A 15,450-nucleotide genomic window follows, 5' to 3' on the forward strand; every position below is an offset into this window, starting at 1 on the left:
ATCTGAGTCCCTGAAGGTCTTTAAAAGACGTTTAGATGTAGAGCATAGTGATATGGTTTAGTGGAGGACTGGTTAGTGTTAGGTCAGAGGTTGGACTCGGTGATCTTGGAGGTCTCTTCCAACCTAGAAATTCTGTGATTCTCTGACAAATGCAGGCTTCAACGTTCTTTGCAGAAAAAAGCTTCACTATCCAGAATTGATCGTACAAAGCTGTAGTCTCACAGTAGTAGGTAGAGATGAGGCCATTAGTATATTCACCGTTTGCTGTCTGCTACAGAAGTTTGTAAACCTTTCTACCTATTTTAGATCCTCAGACTTGTGACACGATGTAACCACAGCATGAAGGCTTCTAGCCAAAAGAAGCGTCACTTGGCCTTACAGAGTGTATGTTCATTAAGACCAAATGTATGCAAGCACTCAGGGATTTCTAAGAATCGAGAAGTCGAGTCACACAATCCAAAGCAACTATTTTAAAACATCTGACAGGTGCACGATGAGCTATAAAGTAGAACTAGCTAGCTGACAGGACTTTTTTTAAAAAGTTGGAATTCCCGCTTAAAAAATGAGATTTTCTATTGAAAACAACCTTCTTTAAGAAATCACATGCACAAGACTAGACTACATAGCAGGAAAAAACACAGAAAGCTGTTCCGCATTCTCAATGCTCATATCTTCCATTTTCCTTTACAGTGTTTCTGCAGTCTGGAAAAATCAAATTGTATTCAAAAATTTTTTTAAGTTCTACGTTAAAGCATCAATCTGAAAATTCAGTTTTTTACCAGCTGAGACTGAGCTAAAGTGAATACTCTCCTCTTCAATAGATCACTCTTCGTACAGATGTGTCAAATACTCAACAATTTTCTGCAGATGATTTTCTTCAGTTTGCAGATGTCAACAGTTACAAATGTCAGGTAATATTCACTTCTGAAGTATTTTGAGGAAACACGCGGAATTCTTCTCGACGCTGACAAACACAAAGCAGGGTGTTATTTACTCTGTATTCTGCTATTAAGGTAGAAGTTGTAAGGGAAGAAAACTAAAACACCCAGCTCAGCTGTTAGCAGTGAAGAATCACAAATTTCAAGGGGAAATTTTTGACTGCTGTCAGGTCAGAACTCACTGTCACCAAGCTAGCTATACATGTTTAAAAGATGGCCAAAGACCTAAGCAGACTATGAAAAATCAAGTGAGCAAAGCTTTTACAAGACCTTGAAATCACCCTCGCATGTTAAGAGAAAGTGTTAAATCTTACAAGTCTCAAATGGTTTAAAATATCCAGCCTCTATAAGGCTTACGATTATTTAGATATGTATCGAAAACAAAGCTAGAGTGGAATAAAATTGTTCATTAATTCTTCAAAAGCTTTTAAAGATAGCATAAAATTACATTCGCAAATAGTCATTAAGGATGAATCACTAATGGCCAAGAATTTGAGTGAAAGAAAAGCAGAGTCAGCTGATTAGAAGAAAAGATTATCGAGGAGATTTCTGGAAAGATAGGGTAAAATGCAGAGAACAGAACCAAGTGCCTTTATGTGACTAACTGTAGAAACCTTTAACCCTGAAAAGTTTCTGTTGTAGACTAATAACCCCGAAGGGGAACCTGAAAAAATACAAAATATACTTGAACATTTTCCCTCTGCAGGCAATATTTGTGGAAAATACACAAAAATATGCAAGTATTATAAAATAAATGAAGATTTGAAAACAATACAGATAAAGAAAAATTGATGTTACACATAGGGTCAACAGTGTTCATCTTAGAGCAGCTAGCTGAATTCTGCTTAGAGTAACTGTAGAACTTACTAACAAATTACATGCACGCAAATAACAAGTTAATAAGTGATGAATAGTATGATGCAAGTGGCTAGGCATCAGGATTTGAAGAATTAGGAGATATAATTTGCCAAAAAACAATCATTTAAAGTACAGTAGATTAGATTATCTTAAATAAAATGAAGAATGGTACAAAATTCAAATGTTTTGTTAACATTTTACTTCCCACCCCTTTAACAGTGATGCCAGAGATACTCTAACAAAAAAAAAAAAAAAAAAACACATTTATGCCTAGAAAAAACACCAGAGTTCTAACAAAGTAGTTCAGCAGGATTGCAGGGCTGAACATTTTTTGAAATATAGAGAAAACAGTTCTCCATACCAAAGAAAAAATCTGAAGAAAAATTTTTAAAGATTTTTTTTCTCTCTAGAGACAATGCCTGATCACACATGGCAAAAAAAAAAAAAAAAAAAAAAAAAAAAATCTATCATTTTCCAGCTTCATGATAGATTCATGCAATCCTTGCAGTGTTTCTCACTAAGCCTGTTATCCTTTGCTACATCCACATGCAAATATAAATTCTACATGGAAAGCAAATGGCTGCACTTATACAGACAGGCCATACAGCTTTTAAGCATATATTAACACATAGAAATCAATTTTCACATCATAAAGCTGTCCACTCAGCAGGTAACTTCTGCTGACAGCAACTATTTTATAATTTTATACTTTTTTTTTTACAAGCACAGTATTGCACTAAGGTCAAGGTTCTTCTCATCTGCCCTTCTCTTTCCCTCTTATTCATAGTGGCTTTAGATTTAATTTCTCCCAATTCTGTCTTCCCAGACATCTCTGGCAACACACAGCATGATATTCCTCCGGATTAAGTTCTTCATTTTGTCTGTCAACCCAAGAGGATGCACATGTGGTATAAAAAGAACAGCCACAAGATTTTCTTCATGGACTCATGAAATTGTCCACAGAAAGTCTGTCTCTGAGGTAGGCAGTCTTTGTATCAAGGGGTTCTACCTTGGATAGTTAAACAAGGAAAGAACTGTCAGATGAAAAGCAAAACAGGCAGATTGATAAAGCAGAGTTATGGAAGTCCTTTAAAATTTAGAATTGTTTGTAAATGTGGACAAGCAAAAAAAAAAAAGATACTGAAAGGGAGAAGCAGCTAGAATAGTTTGCAAACAGCCTGATATAGCAATGGGTTGTGTTCAGGACTAGAGTCCTGGATACTTTTTTGTCCCCATGGTACCCTGGTCTTCAGCACAGGGACTGACATTTCTACAGGACCAGAGCTCAAACTCCAGAACTCAGACTTCAGGTGAGCAAAACGGGATTACATGCTGAAGCACTTGTGATCCCTAACAGTACAAAGGAGTTTACAGAAGTATCAGCATCATTTTGAACAGTTGCAAAGGCTACTTTGAAGTTTGGGGACATTCACAACGAGTCTATTCTTCCTTTCCATTCCCGAGCATTTTCTCCTTGGACATTCAAGCAATCTACCCCTAACTCTCAGGCAGGCAGCAGCTCTGACCAACGCTATTTCATGCAAGCTGACGCTCTCCTTTCCCCTCTGCTCTTCCACCTACATCTCCTAGGTTGCTACCATACAAAAAAAGTATGAAGATAACAGGCAAAGTAGAGTCCAGATGAAAAAGTGCCCTTCTGTTGCTGCCAGAACCAGGACTGTTTAACGTGAGAAAGAGGAAGGGGGAATGGGAAGAAAGGAGTTTAGACGCCACCCATCTAAGAAATATACAGCTTCCCATGTGATTCAAAAAGCCCTAACCACACAGTATTCAGCTATCCACTGAATATGCCTTTCTGTAAGGGCTTAAAGAGGTAATTTTAAATGATGGAAGCTCATAAATTACCAGCAGGCACAGCTTCCATGTTCCCTTAAGCGGAAGGGAGAGAACTTGCTTTAGGCCAGGTCATATGCTAATGCTAATAAATCAACCAGTTTTTACATTAGTAGTCCCTACAAATATGAACATGTGAAGAGCAGAATTGATAGACAAGAAAAAAAAAAAAAGCCCAACAGAATAGCCACGAAGGCTGGCAGAAGCTTGATGGCAAATAAGAGGCGATGTGTGGCCAGCCAGCAGCATCAAACCACTTTTAATTGGGGAATACAGAGACTTCATAGGAAAAAAACTCAAACTAAGAAGGACAAGAAATCCAGCCTGCTAATTTCATCGTGAACTGCTTTGTCTTTCCTCCTCCGACCAGCCTGATTTATTAGATAACCTCAGGAAAAAATAAAAAATAGCAAGATTTCATTTGCTGGTCTTTCCACCAGACAAGCTAAATGCTGGCTACACTGAAGACTCTTCTTAGACATCTCCAATACCACAGTAAATATTTTAAACCTCTTTATATTCATTAGAGCAGTATTTCCAAATAATTAATCAAAAATATCCACTAGTTAAACTTGATTTGCTGAAATTTAAAAACATGAAGGACAAGAGCATGCAGCATTTAAAAATCAGACAAGTATGACAAAAAAATGCATTTTTTCATTGTCAGAATGAACTTTCTTCTGCACTCTGGACACCCCACCATAAAAAGCATACCACTGTTGATGAGGGACAATGTAACAAGAAGGAAAGAGGCCTACATCACACATGGATGTTATATATAAGAAGCTCTTGGGTATCATGATTAAGTCATTGCAATCGCGTTTGTGGAGGGAATTCCAGTTTGGAAATCCAAAGGTTAAACTGATCCACTGAGCAGACTTTCTGACTTTTATTTCATCAAAAAATACAAAAAGTTAGCATTCAAGGTCACAATTGAATGAAAGCAGTAGCATGGAAATGTTGAGTTTTAAGGAAAATAGCAAATCTGATTTGTTAACTGCTTCAAAAATATGTTTTTTTTGTTGTTGTTTTTAAACAGGAACAAAACCCTCATATTTTGAACTCCTTTGAGACAGGAAGTGCTAGAAAAATTTTTACTAGTGCAAAACATTAATTTGGACATAAATCTGGGAAAGTATTTAATCAAAGCCATTTTCAGAGGCTTTGAAGACAACTATATCTTCAGCATTCTGTAACAAACATTTTTCTAATATTTATGATTTTTTTTTTGTCTTAATTGTCCAGAATAAAAAGAGCAGATTCACTCACATGTTAAATTTCAAGACTTATGTCAAGTAAGTTGTTGCTACTCCGTCTTTTCTCTCATCATAGCATGCCGGCCAACAAACACACATGCAGCAATGCAACAAAGTCAATCAAGGAACTGACACAGCAGAAGAATGACCAAAGAACACAGACTGATCGAGTATCTCCCCCCAACAGCAACTTCCACTCATTCCTGTTACCCAACTAAACACACCATTAGAGCCAACAACCACAGAACAAGTGCCTAGGCTACAGGGAACGAAACAGCAGTGGAGACACCTCTTGAGACACAATAAGCAATAAATCCAGAGATAAGAAACGTACTCTGCTTTTTTATTTTTTATGCTAAATTTTTATTCTATGTAGCTACTAATATTCAACAGTATTAGGAAGTAACTTTGGACAAATTTTTCCCTCTCTTCTAACGTGATGTCTGTTCAAGGGATACTTTTTAAGCATTAGGAGCACATGTTGGATCATGGTATTTTGAAGTTGTCTGGAAAAGGATCCACTTAGACCTGAAACAGGACTTTTCCTTTTTGCCCCCACTGAACCTGAACTTCAAAGTTGGCCCAGATAAATTCTTCAGGCTAAGTCAGTGAAAATTACCTTTATGAAAAACACTGACAGGTTTGTAAGAAGAAAAAAAATAAAAATAAAGGCGAAACGAATAAGCACAAAACGTTAATACCAAGGATAGCAATGGAAGACATTTGATGCACTAAATCCAAGTCAACTAGTTCATTTTTTTCTGCCAAGGAAACAGAGCTGTCTCATCACAGTTTTGCCTGTTTGCTCTTTTAAATTTTGGTTCTTCATCTTGTTTCAATCGAGATTAAAAAAGCAGTAGCAAGAGGGAAATGCACACCGACAGAAGGATTGGCAAGAACGTCGCTGTTAAACGCTGCATCGGGCAGGCAGCAACTGCACAGCTGTACTTTAATAACTCATCTCTTGTACAACAAGGATGCTTTAAGGAAAACTGTGCTTATGTAGAAAAAAAAAAAAAAAAAAAAAAAAAAAAACACGACAACAAACAAACAAACAAAGGTTTAGTTGCTATTCCCAGAGAAGTATGTTTCTGTTAGAAGCTACAGCACAGTTCTCTGTCTGGAGGACTGATCTGAATGCTGGCTCACTGGCCTAGATTGCTTTTCAAGATGATACCATACTGTGGGAGTAGAGTTTAGGAGAGCTAAAAATGGGGTGCTTGGACTCACTTGGACGTGGAATTTTCCTTTACCAGCAGACAACTGCAGTAACCGATGAATTAGGTTTGTGCAATTATCTAATTATCTATTATCTAGGTTCAGACAACTGAACGGGTCCACCAGGACCCTGAGTGAACAGAACTAAGGAATACGGAATGGCAAATTAGCAGCACACATGCATTCTCTAACTGCCTCCTTCACTCTAAGGTTCATCCAAACCAGAAAAACCTGACCAAAGTATAAAAAAAAAATCCTGGATTACGTTTTGCACTAACCTCCTCTGCAGATTTACAGCCATCTGGATGGTCCACAAGCACTAGTGGTGAAATCCCACTGCATTGCTGTAGAGCACCCGTGGTAGGAACCATAGAGCAACAGACTGGTCTAGGCCATTCTGCCATCAACAGAGAAGCCACAGAGGTCTTCCATCCACAATGTCTTAAGGCTGTCCTAAAAGAAGAACAGAAATTCAGATAAGTTCCAAATTCAACTCTGGCAAAGCTTGAGGTGAAAGGGGAAGGTCAGGAAAGTTTCCCAACTATTTAAGACTGCAAAATCCTGAATACTGTGCAAGGGAGAAGGAGCCAAAAGACTGCTGCTAAAAAGAGCCTGTGAGGAAAACAACATATGCAGGGTAGAGTAGAGAGGTAGAACAAGTCATCAACATTTTGTAGCCTTTCAGATTATATGATTTGAGTAGGAGGACTGCCTGTCCTCCTAAATAAGCAGTTATCTATTTTTGAGTTCTATATATGTCGCCCTCTATCCAATCATGAGCACTTAGCACAACAAACTGGGAACTGTTCCCCATAAGGCTAGAAAACAGCCTCTTCATGGCACACATGCACACGAGCAGCTCTCTAGAAGATCATTCTTTTGGGCTACATTTTTCCATATGTATTGTGGTCTGCAGATGTATTTTCCTACGTTCTTTCATCTCTCACCCACAGTTTAAACATTAGCATTCATAATGGCAGCTCGGGGGGAAAGCGTTATTAAACTAACCCTGACGTGATGCTTAAGAGCTGATGATTTTTCAAATCTAAAAATGTGACACCTGAAAAATGATCTCTGAGGCTCTCCAAGTGTAAGCTGTTAAAAATTTAGCAACATCGCATGGAGCAATTCTTTCTAATCTCTTCCTTGGCTCGGTTAATGCGCCAACACCTGAAGGAAATTCTAAGCAGCTGAAAAGAAAACAAAACATCTTAACAGAGGCAAGAAAGCAGATTTTTCAATTTTTAATACAAGCGTAACTCACCTACACTTAGGTAATACTAGCCATGTGTTATGAGCTTATCTGTGTTTGTTGTATATGTGAACACAAAAAAATAAACTTGAATAACTTACTATCTGTTTAAACTGATAATTTTCTGTATTCCCAGCCAGATAAAAAAAACAGGTACGACAGAAAAAAAAAAAAAAAAAGATGCTGTAAGCACTACGATAACATAACAGCGTGGATGAAATACATGGTAAGGAAAGGTAAGATTGGCAGTGAAAGAAAAGGTGTTTGTCAACTGCTTATTCCAAAACAAATTATTACTTTACCTGCCTCAGTATAGGGACAACTATAATACTTGACAGTTTCCTATTTTTTTGCGTATCAAAGAAGAAAAGGCAAATGTATCAACTCAAATTTTGTCTGCATTTCAGAATAAATTACCACAATATTGGTACTATTCCTATTCTATCTGCATGCATTAAGCAGATCTGCATTCACAGAAGTAGCTTGCAGTCCGAGTTTTAAAAGAACTGATTCCAGATCTTCTGGGAGTAAAAAGAATACCAACAATCCTTTAAAAAAAATAATAATAATAATTCAAAGAGCCAGAAGAATAAGCTTCCCAAGATGGCACAAGGCACACCCAACAGGACAATCAATAACAACCGGTACCTTTCTGAAAGCATTTGCTTTAAGAGATCATGACATAAATCCAGAGAGACTTAACCATCTTTGTTAAAGCAAATTAGTCACAGCCTTCAAGAAGGTTAAATACAAAGACTAGGTTCTATACATCACTATAATTTACACCCTGCTTTCAGCTAGGTTGGAGTTAATTTTCTTCCTAGTAGCTGGTAGGGTGCTATGTTTGGGATTTAGGACGAGAACAGTGCTGATATCACACTGATGTTTTAATTGTCACAGAGCAGTGCTTACACCAAGCCAAGGATGTTTCAGCTTCTTGCTCTGTCCTGCCAACAGGCAGGCTGGGGGTGCAGCAGGAGCTGGGAGGGGACAGACCCAGGACAGGTGACCCCAACTGGCCAAAGGGATATTCCAAACCATATGGGGTCATCCTAAACAATATATGGGGGGGCTGGCTGGGGTGGGGGTCTGACTGCTCGGGGTTAGGCTGGGCATCAGTTAGCGGGTGGTGAGCAATTGCACTGTGCATCACTTGTTTTGTGCACATTATTATTAGTAGTACTATTATTATTATTATTTTATTTTCTGTCCTAATAAACTGCCTCTACCTCAACCCACAGGCTTCGTTTTCCTGATTCTCTCCCCCATCCCAGAGAGGGAGGGAGGAGGGTGAGCGAACGGCTGTGTGGTGCTTTGCTGCCAGCCAGGTTAAACCACAACACATACAATACAAAAATCAGTGTCATTCACAAGAAGTTAGCTTTTTTATAACACTTTTTGCAGTAAAACTTAGGTGCCTTACACAGGTGGAGAATACAATCCATCCTTAGAGATGGGGAAACTGGGAAGAGATATTAGCTGCTGTCCATTACAGGATAAGCCGCTGGCCGTGCTGGGATCAAGCTTTCTCTCTGGTCAGAAGTTTTAACCTAAGTATTTGTCTATATGTCTATCTGGTTAGATCAATATTCATCTTTTAGGGACATGGCTGATTTATGTATTTCTTTAGAGGATCTGGAGATGACACGCTCTTTGTTCAGTGCTGTCCAGTATCAGCCCATCAATAACTGGACAGGAACAGCTCTTACAAAACAAGCAAGCAAACAAGAAGCTAGCAAGAAGAGCAGAACACACAAAGAATGGGTTGTGTCGGCATTACCAAGCACGGCACACCTACCAGGGCAAATGTTTGCCTTCTTGCAGCGAACTTCCACGTGCTTAAAAGCTTAGTTTCCCTTGATCTTCTCCTTGAGTTACAAAAATACCAGTTCAATCATTCCTTCCGCACGCTATCTTTTCTAAATCTCCAGTCATTAGCTTTGGTCTCCTGAGGCAAATTAACCGTGCCTCCAACCTTCCTCAAGTACAATGGCCAAAACCCATACAGCACTTTAACCTTGCAATAAACTACAGAGCAGGAGATCCAGCTACACGCGTCCTACAGATTATACCGCCCTATATTCGTGCTAATACACACACACACACCTCTCCTCCTGAGCAACGCTGCATTGTTAATGCTCATTAATTCTTAATCCATGGGTTGTCCTAGGCTGGTGTAGATGATGTAGTGGCAGGAACTACTTCAACAGTCGTTTCCCGTCTTCTACTTTTATGTTATTTTTACCTAAAACTGAAACAGTTCACTTATTCTTCTAAACCACATCCTATTCTCTCAGGCCAACACTCGAGATTCTTCTGAATTGTCATCTTGACTTCAGATGTACCCAAATTTATTCCCAAAGGCCAGTTCTCAAGTTTCATTACCCAGTTCACCAACAAGAACAATGAACTGCAAGAGCTACACAACCCCCCACAGAAAATCCTTTCCCCCCTCTGAAAGCGAACCACTGACAAAGAACCCCGGCTACTGCTAACCAAACGATTTTGCACACATCCTAAAACAGCCTTTTTTTTTTTTTTTATCTAGGCCATGTTTCCTTAGCTTGCTCTGTAAGAGCATCACATGTGGCTTTCTCCAGTCCACAAGCTTCCTGCTGTGGAGGAAGTTAGATTGGTTTGATCATGTGCCTCTGAGACTCACAATAAGGCTTCCAAGTTTTCTTCCCCAAACTGCACAGTCAAAGAGAAGACTGTCTTACCTGCCACTGTGCCTCTTCCCTATCTCTCTGGATTCCCCAATACATTCTGCCAAGAACAAAAATTAAGGCACAGTAAAACTAGCTGATGATTTTCGCATGGTTTAGGCTTAAAACAAAAGCAATCTCAGCCCGAAATGGGTAAAAAGAAACCAGTCTGAAGAAGCTGCACTGTGACTTTCCATTTCTTTGATGTAAAACCTAAGTAACCCAGAAAATAGTCACAACCTATACCCACTGTTGATGTAGGCAGGCAAGTGTCTTAGGAGACCTAGAAGCGAGAATATACAGGTGAGCAAAAAGAATAAAGCTCCTACTGCCCCAGCAGTCACAAGTACTTACGCTAGGGTTACCCGTAAGCACAAGTTTTCAATGCTCTGTACCATGTTATACTGCTGCACCATTCAAAGTGAAGACTTCTTGCTCTTCAAACTGTGCTTAAAAGCAGTCTACAGAATAAAACCAAGTTTTTGGAGCTGGGATGTTAGAATCTGGAAAGATGGCACCCGAGCAACTTCTGCTTGTAAGAAGTTCCCACATGAGGTCCAAGTGCTTGGCAGAATGAAAAGTAGATAAGGATGATTCGTGGCAGTGATCTCCCTTACCAGTCATGTTTACTGCCCTGTTTTATACCCCATTACTACCAGCTAAACCTTCTGCCAGCCCATGCACAAGCCCCTCTGCAGAACAGCTAGGGCACCTGCTGGAAAGGGCACCCATCGCTGAAGAAAGGTTATTTTGGGCAACGAGAATTGTTGTGTCAGGGAATCCAGTACTTGGAGCTTTTATTTAAGCCTCAACAAATTTCAGCCAGACATTTCAATGCGCTGGCCTGATGCAGACAGCAGAAGGCACGGTGTTTGCAGACCACAAGAAATAATTGTCTCCCATTCAAGCGTCTATACTACACAGCCTCAATATTTGCATTGCTATTATTCAGAAAACATTAACTGTGCCAGAAGGAAGTTAATAACAGCAACAATCATGCCGAGCTACTTCTGCACAATGAGATGTCTGTTCCTAACCATCACTCGTTATCCCACTTTCACCTCTGCCTAAACACAATACGCATCGCTAAAAAACACAGGCACTCCATTATCCTTGCAGTCAGTACAGCCAATTTATGTTTATTCAATGACATTTCTCGCCCCCCCACACACAAAAAAAAAAATAATCACACAGCTGCCATGAAGAACATAACCAAGTCTATTTTGTCAGCTTATTTTTCTACAAGCTCAGGCCAGTGGCACTGCCCTGCACACAGTCCGAAACACCAGAGCAAGGGAGTGAAAAGGAAAGTACAAAAAGAGAAAAATTATTAGCCTGCCATGAAACTCCAGAGAGGGACCAGATTTATAACGCTGAGAAAATTGCATCTTCTACCTGTTGGTCTAGAAGTGACCGACAATACAAATAAAAGCAGAACGTACAGCACAAACAGCGTGGTTTAGTTCCATAATTCTCCATGGCTTCATCTTATATAGAAAGAGGGCAAGGAAAATAATCAGCTGAGTAAGCCCTTCTTAGCGGAGACAACACAAGCACTTATTTTGCATGCAGTTTGTCAGGAAAAAAAAAAGTTAAGATTCAGAGGCATCGTTTAAATTACGATCAACAAATCACGAATACTGGTGTGTTTTTAGATGTAAAGTACATGCTGCTATCACGCTACCTCCCCCAAACTCGTATGAAATTGTCAAAGTAACAGTTATTTTACTCAGGCTGATATCTGAAGCATATGCCCTTACTTCTCTTGGCCATCCACAGTAGGTTGGTCACCAAGAAAGCAAGAATTTGGGCAAGCAGAGCTGCGCAGAGCGCAGCAGCGCCTTCCTCTCACAGGCCTCCTGCCTTCTCCTGTTGTCTGGGGACACTGACTCAAAGCAACACAAGCCAACCCACAGATTCCTCTGTAAGTAAATATTATTTTTTAGAAGTCAACTGTAAAATACTCCCCCATCCCCAATCAGGACTAGAGCAAAGCTCATTTTCACGCTGCTGAGAGTACTACGCTCCTGGAAAGCACAAGAAAAAAAAAAAAAAAACACACCAGACAATCTACTGTTCTCAGCATTAAGGCATCTGCTATCACATTCACCATCATTACTAGCAAATCTCTTGGGAAATACCTTTTTTCTTAACTGCAACAGTACCCAGGCAGAATTGCACAACAATTAAAATGATAAAAGGTATCTTTCCAAACCCCACAACCGCTCTCCAAAAAAAAAAAAAAAAAAAAAAAAAAAAACGAATTATTTGCAGGTCAGGAGAAGCGCTGCAGCCTGTGAAGGTGATGGAAGGCTTCCTCAACTTTCAGGACACAAAAAGGCGAGCAAAGCAATGAGCATAGCCAGTTTGTTTTGATAGCACTAACGTATATGAGCCTGAAGCACGAGCCTGGAGCATCGAGGGCCCCGGCCTGCCTGCTCTCAGCAGGGCCATCAACAAAGAGCTGTGTGTTGGCTGCCGGGAGCTGGCAGACACCCCCTGCACCTTTTCTTCAGCCACCAGGAAACACTGCCCGCATTGTTCCGCCAGCAGGCAAAACAACCAGCCCGGATTCATATGGAGGACGTGAGCCAGAGAGCAAAACGCAACCGGCACCTCTCGGCCTCTCCAGCTGACACAGCGGCCGCGAGGACGGGCCGGAGGAGTGAGGAAGTAAGATTTACACTGCCACTGCGAGAAGGGATAAGATTTACAGTACAGCCACACACTTTCTGGCCTTTTGGTTTGTTTTGGTGATGGTGGTGGTGTTTTGTCTGTTTTTAAGAGTCAGCAATTCAGTTTTTCAGTGATATTTCTATTGTAAAGGGCTACTGAAAACTTAACTAAGCTGCGCTTACCTCCCCAAGTCTCCGCCTTCTTATGCCACTCTGCAGCAGCCTCAGCGCTGTTCTTGTCCTCCTACTTGTGAGAGCTCAGGTGGGACTGGCAGCAGACACCAAATTTCTCGTATACCAGCCACTGACAGCACCTCACTTGCAGCTCTTTCACCACAAGAGTCACATGCGGCTTAGGAGGCACCAGATAAACATCATTTATGTAAGAACCCAAGAAGTCCCCTTCCAGCAGGGGGGGGGGGGAAAAAGCCAGAAAAGCCAGAATGGCAACAGCATTAAACCAAGCAGCAGCAACCAGGGAGAACCTCAACCCCTTCCTGCATGCCAGCTGTATTAAAATCACTCGCGGCCGACCTCGCAAGTGACCAGCAAAATTGCGTGTCCTGTGGTGATCAGTGCTTTGTGCAACGCTCAGCAGAGCTTCAGGAAAGCCGTGTGCTCTATTCTCAGGTTGAATAACCAACCAAATAATTTGTAACGTCTTGTATTCCGATCCGATCCAAGTGAAAAACAGACAAACAAAACCAACAGAATAAAAACCTACAGGGGAATGATGTGGGAGAAGAGCTTTGGGAAAAAAAAAATGTACTCTAGTTGTTGTCATACCCAAGGTCTCCATTCCCACTCATGATTTGTTTTTTTAAATTGAACTAGAGAGAATGAGGTAATTACAAACATTTCCTGTTACGTCAGGGATGACCGGGGGGATGCAAAATTACAGAAGTTGAACCAACTATGTCACAACATGCCGCCTGGAAGATCACAGCCTCAGCCTTCCACAGACCAAGAAGTCAGCTTGCATTAGCAACAGGCAATAATGGGATAATAAAATGGTATCAACTCTATCTTATCAGTAGGGAAAGGGAACAACTGAGCTGTTCTACTTCTAACCAAAAGCTTATTTTTCCAAAATCCCCCCAATCCAATTTTAGTGTAGACTATAGCACACTAATGAAAGCAAAAAAGAGTGGGAGGGGGGGATACCTAAGCGAGACCCTAAGACTTAGCACTCACAACAATCAGCACTTGAGATAAATCGACTGCTAATCTCGTACACACAAATGTCAGATTTACACAACGCTTCTCAACATTTACAAAGGATCTCAACAACATAATATTTTCTCATGAAGATCATAAACGGAGCGCTAAGTGGTATAAAGTCCCCAATGTAAAGCCACTGCTCCACACATCTAATTGTCTGCTTAGATGCTGAGAAATCATTTCCCCCAGCACATGGGCATAAAAGTCACTACTTTCTATCCAGCTCTCTACCTTAATTGCGAAAGAAATATTAATAGCAGAGTGCTCATTCCAAACTATATAATTTATGGCTGTGTACAGAGCTAAGAAAGCCTGCTTACATATTTACTAACTTAGGAACTAAATCTAACCATAAAAGACTCGTATATAAAATAGGAAGTATTCTCTTGGAAGGTATAATTAGCAGTTGTTAATCAAGAGGAAAAGGAGAAAATAGTATTCTCGCCCACAAGCTTTTATGAAGCCCTAAATTATCACACGTTGGAGCATTAATATTTCCATTACATACTGGGGGACTGGAGTCAGCTGTTGAAGAGGTGAACAAGAAGATCATAACTCCGAAGTCCAAAATAACTTACTGGTTGTTAGAAGGACTTTAACTCAGGGAATGGTAAGCTTACAGAACATGAAAGTAAACCTCAAAAAAAAATAAAACTTGGCACAGAACACAAAAATAATATCTAGAATCTCCAATACCAAAAAAAAGTCTGGGCTGTGGATCCAGCTCTTTGAAAAGATTGATGCTTCAGCGGAACATTTTGTGGGAGGGAAATCCATGGGAGTGGAGGAAGGAATGGTTTGCTGCCTTCTGTCGGATTTTAAAAATTTCAGTAGGGCCGTCTGTCAGTGTCAACAGCAGTCTGCATGCCCTAAAACAACAAACTGCTTAAGCAAGCATATGTCTTCAGACACATAAATACTAACCCTCCCACAGAAACTCTAGTTTGGGATATCTTCATCTGTCTCCCGGCAAAGCCCTGCTGCCTGCGACGGGATCGGAAATTTGGCTGAGCTGACAAATGGCTATCATTTCTCATTTGCGAGAGCAGGGAGATCACTTTAAAAACGCTCCTCCGTTCCTCTAAGTGCAGGCAGGCAAACGTTTTCTGGCTTCAGGTGAGATAATGGTCCCTATGTCAGGAAGCTGTGTTTGCTGCAAAGGAACACAGGAAGCGTTACGTTATCAAGTTCCAGAAACAATGGATTCACTCGGTAATACCCATCCCAGCTCCCTTCTCGCCCTGTTCTATAAAATCAGGAGCAGGCAGTTGAAACAGAAGACTTGGAGCTATTAGCGCTGTCATAACAAGGATGAGGGAACTGTAACAACAAAGCAGTGAATTAGCTCTCCTACAAAAAAGAAGGAAGAAAAAAAAAAGCCCTGCTGTTTTAACGTAGCCTTTGGCAACGCAGCAATGCAGGCTATAGTTTCCCAAATCATGCTGCAAATCTTAAGGTTTCTTCCTAGAAATA

The 15,450-nt window shown here is 40.4% G+C and overlaps 1 protein-coding gene across 4 annotated transcripts in view; it reads right to left on the reverse strand.

Moving 5' to 3' along the window:
• Positions 1-15,450, reverse strand: part of GALNT1 (polypeptide N-acetylgalactosaminyltransferase 1) — an 87,040-nt gene that overhangs the window by 52,319 nt on the left and 19,271 nt on the right. For 2 of the 4 annotated variants that reach the window (XM_084510280.1, XM_084510279.1), the window contains exon 2: positions 6,403-6,577. The exons of 1 other annotated variant lie outside the window; for it this stretch is intronic. The gene's annotated coding sequence lies outside the window, so the exon portion shown is untranslated. The remainder of the gene's footprint in view (positions 1-6,402; positions 6,578-15,450) is intronic. One more of the 4 variants, XM_084510281.1, reaches the window with a different exon arrangement.

Source organism: Aythya ferina (genome assembly GCF_964211825.1).
Source record: "Aythya ferina genome assembly, chromosome: 2".
In the NCBI taxonomy this organism is placed as follows: domain Eukaryota; kingdom Metazoa; phylum Chordata; class Aves; order Anseriformes; family Anatidae; genus Aythya; species Aythya ferina.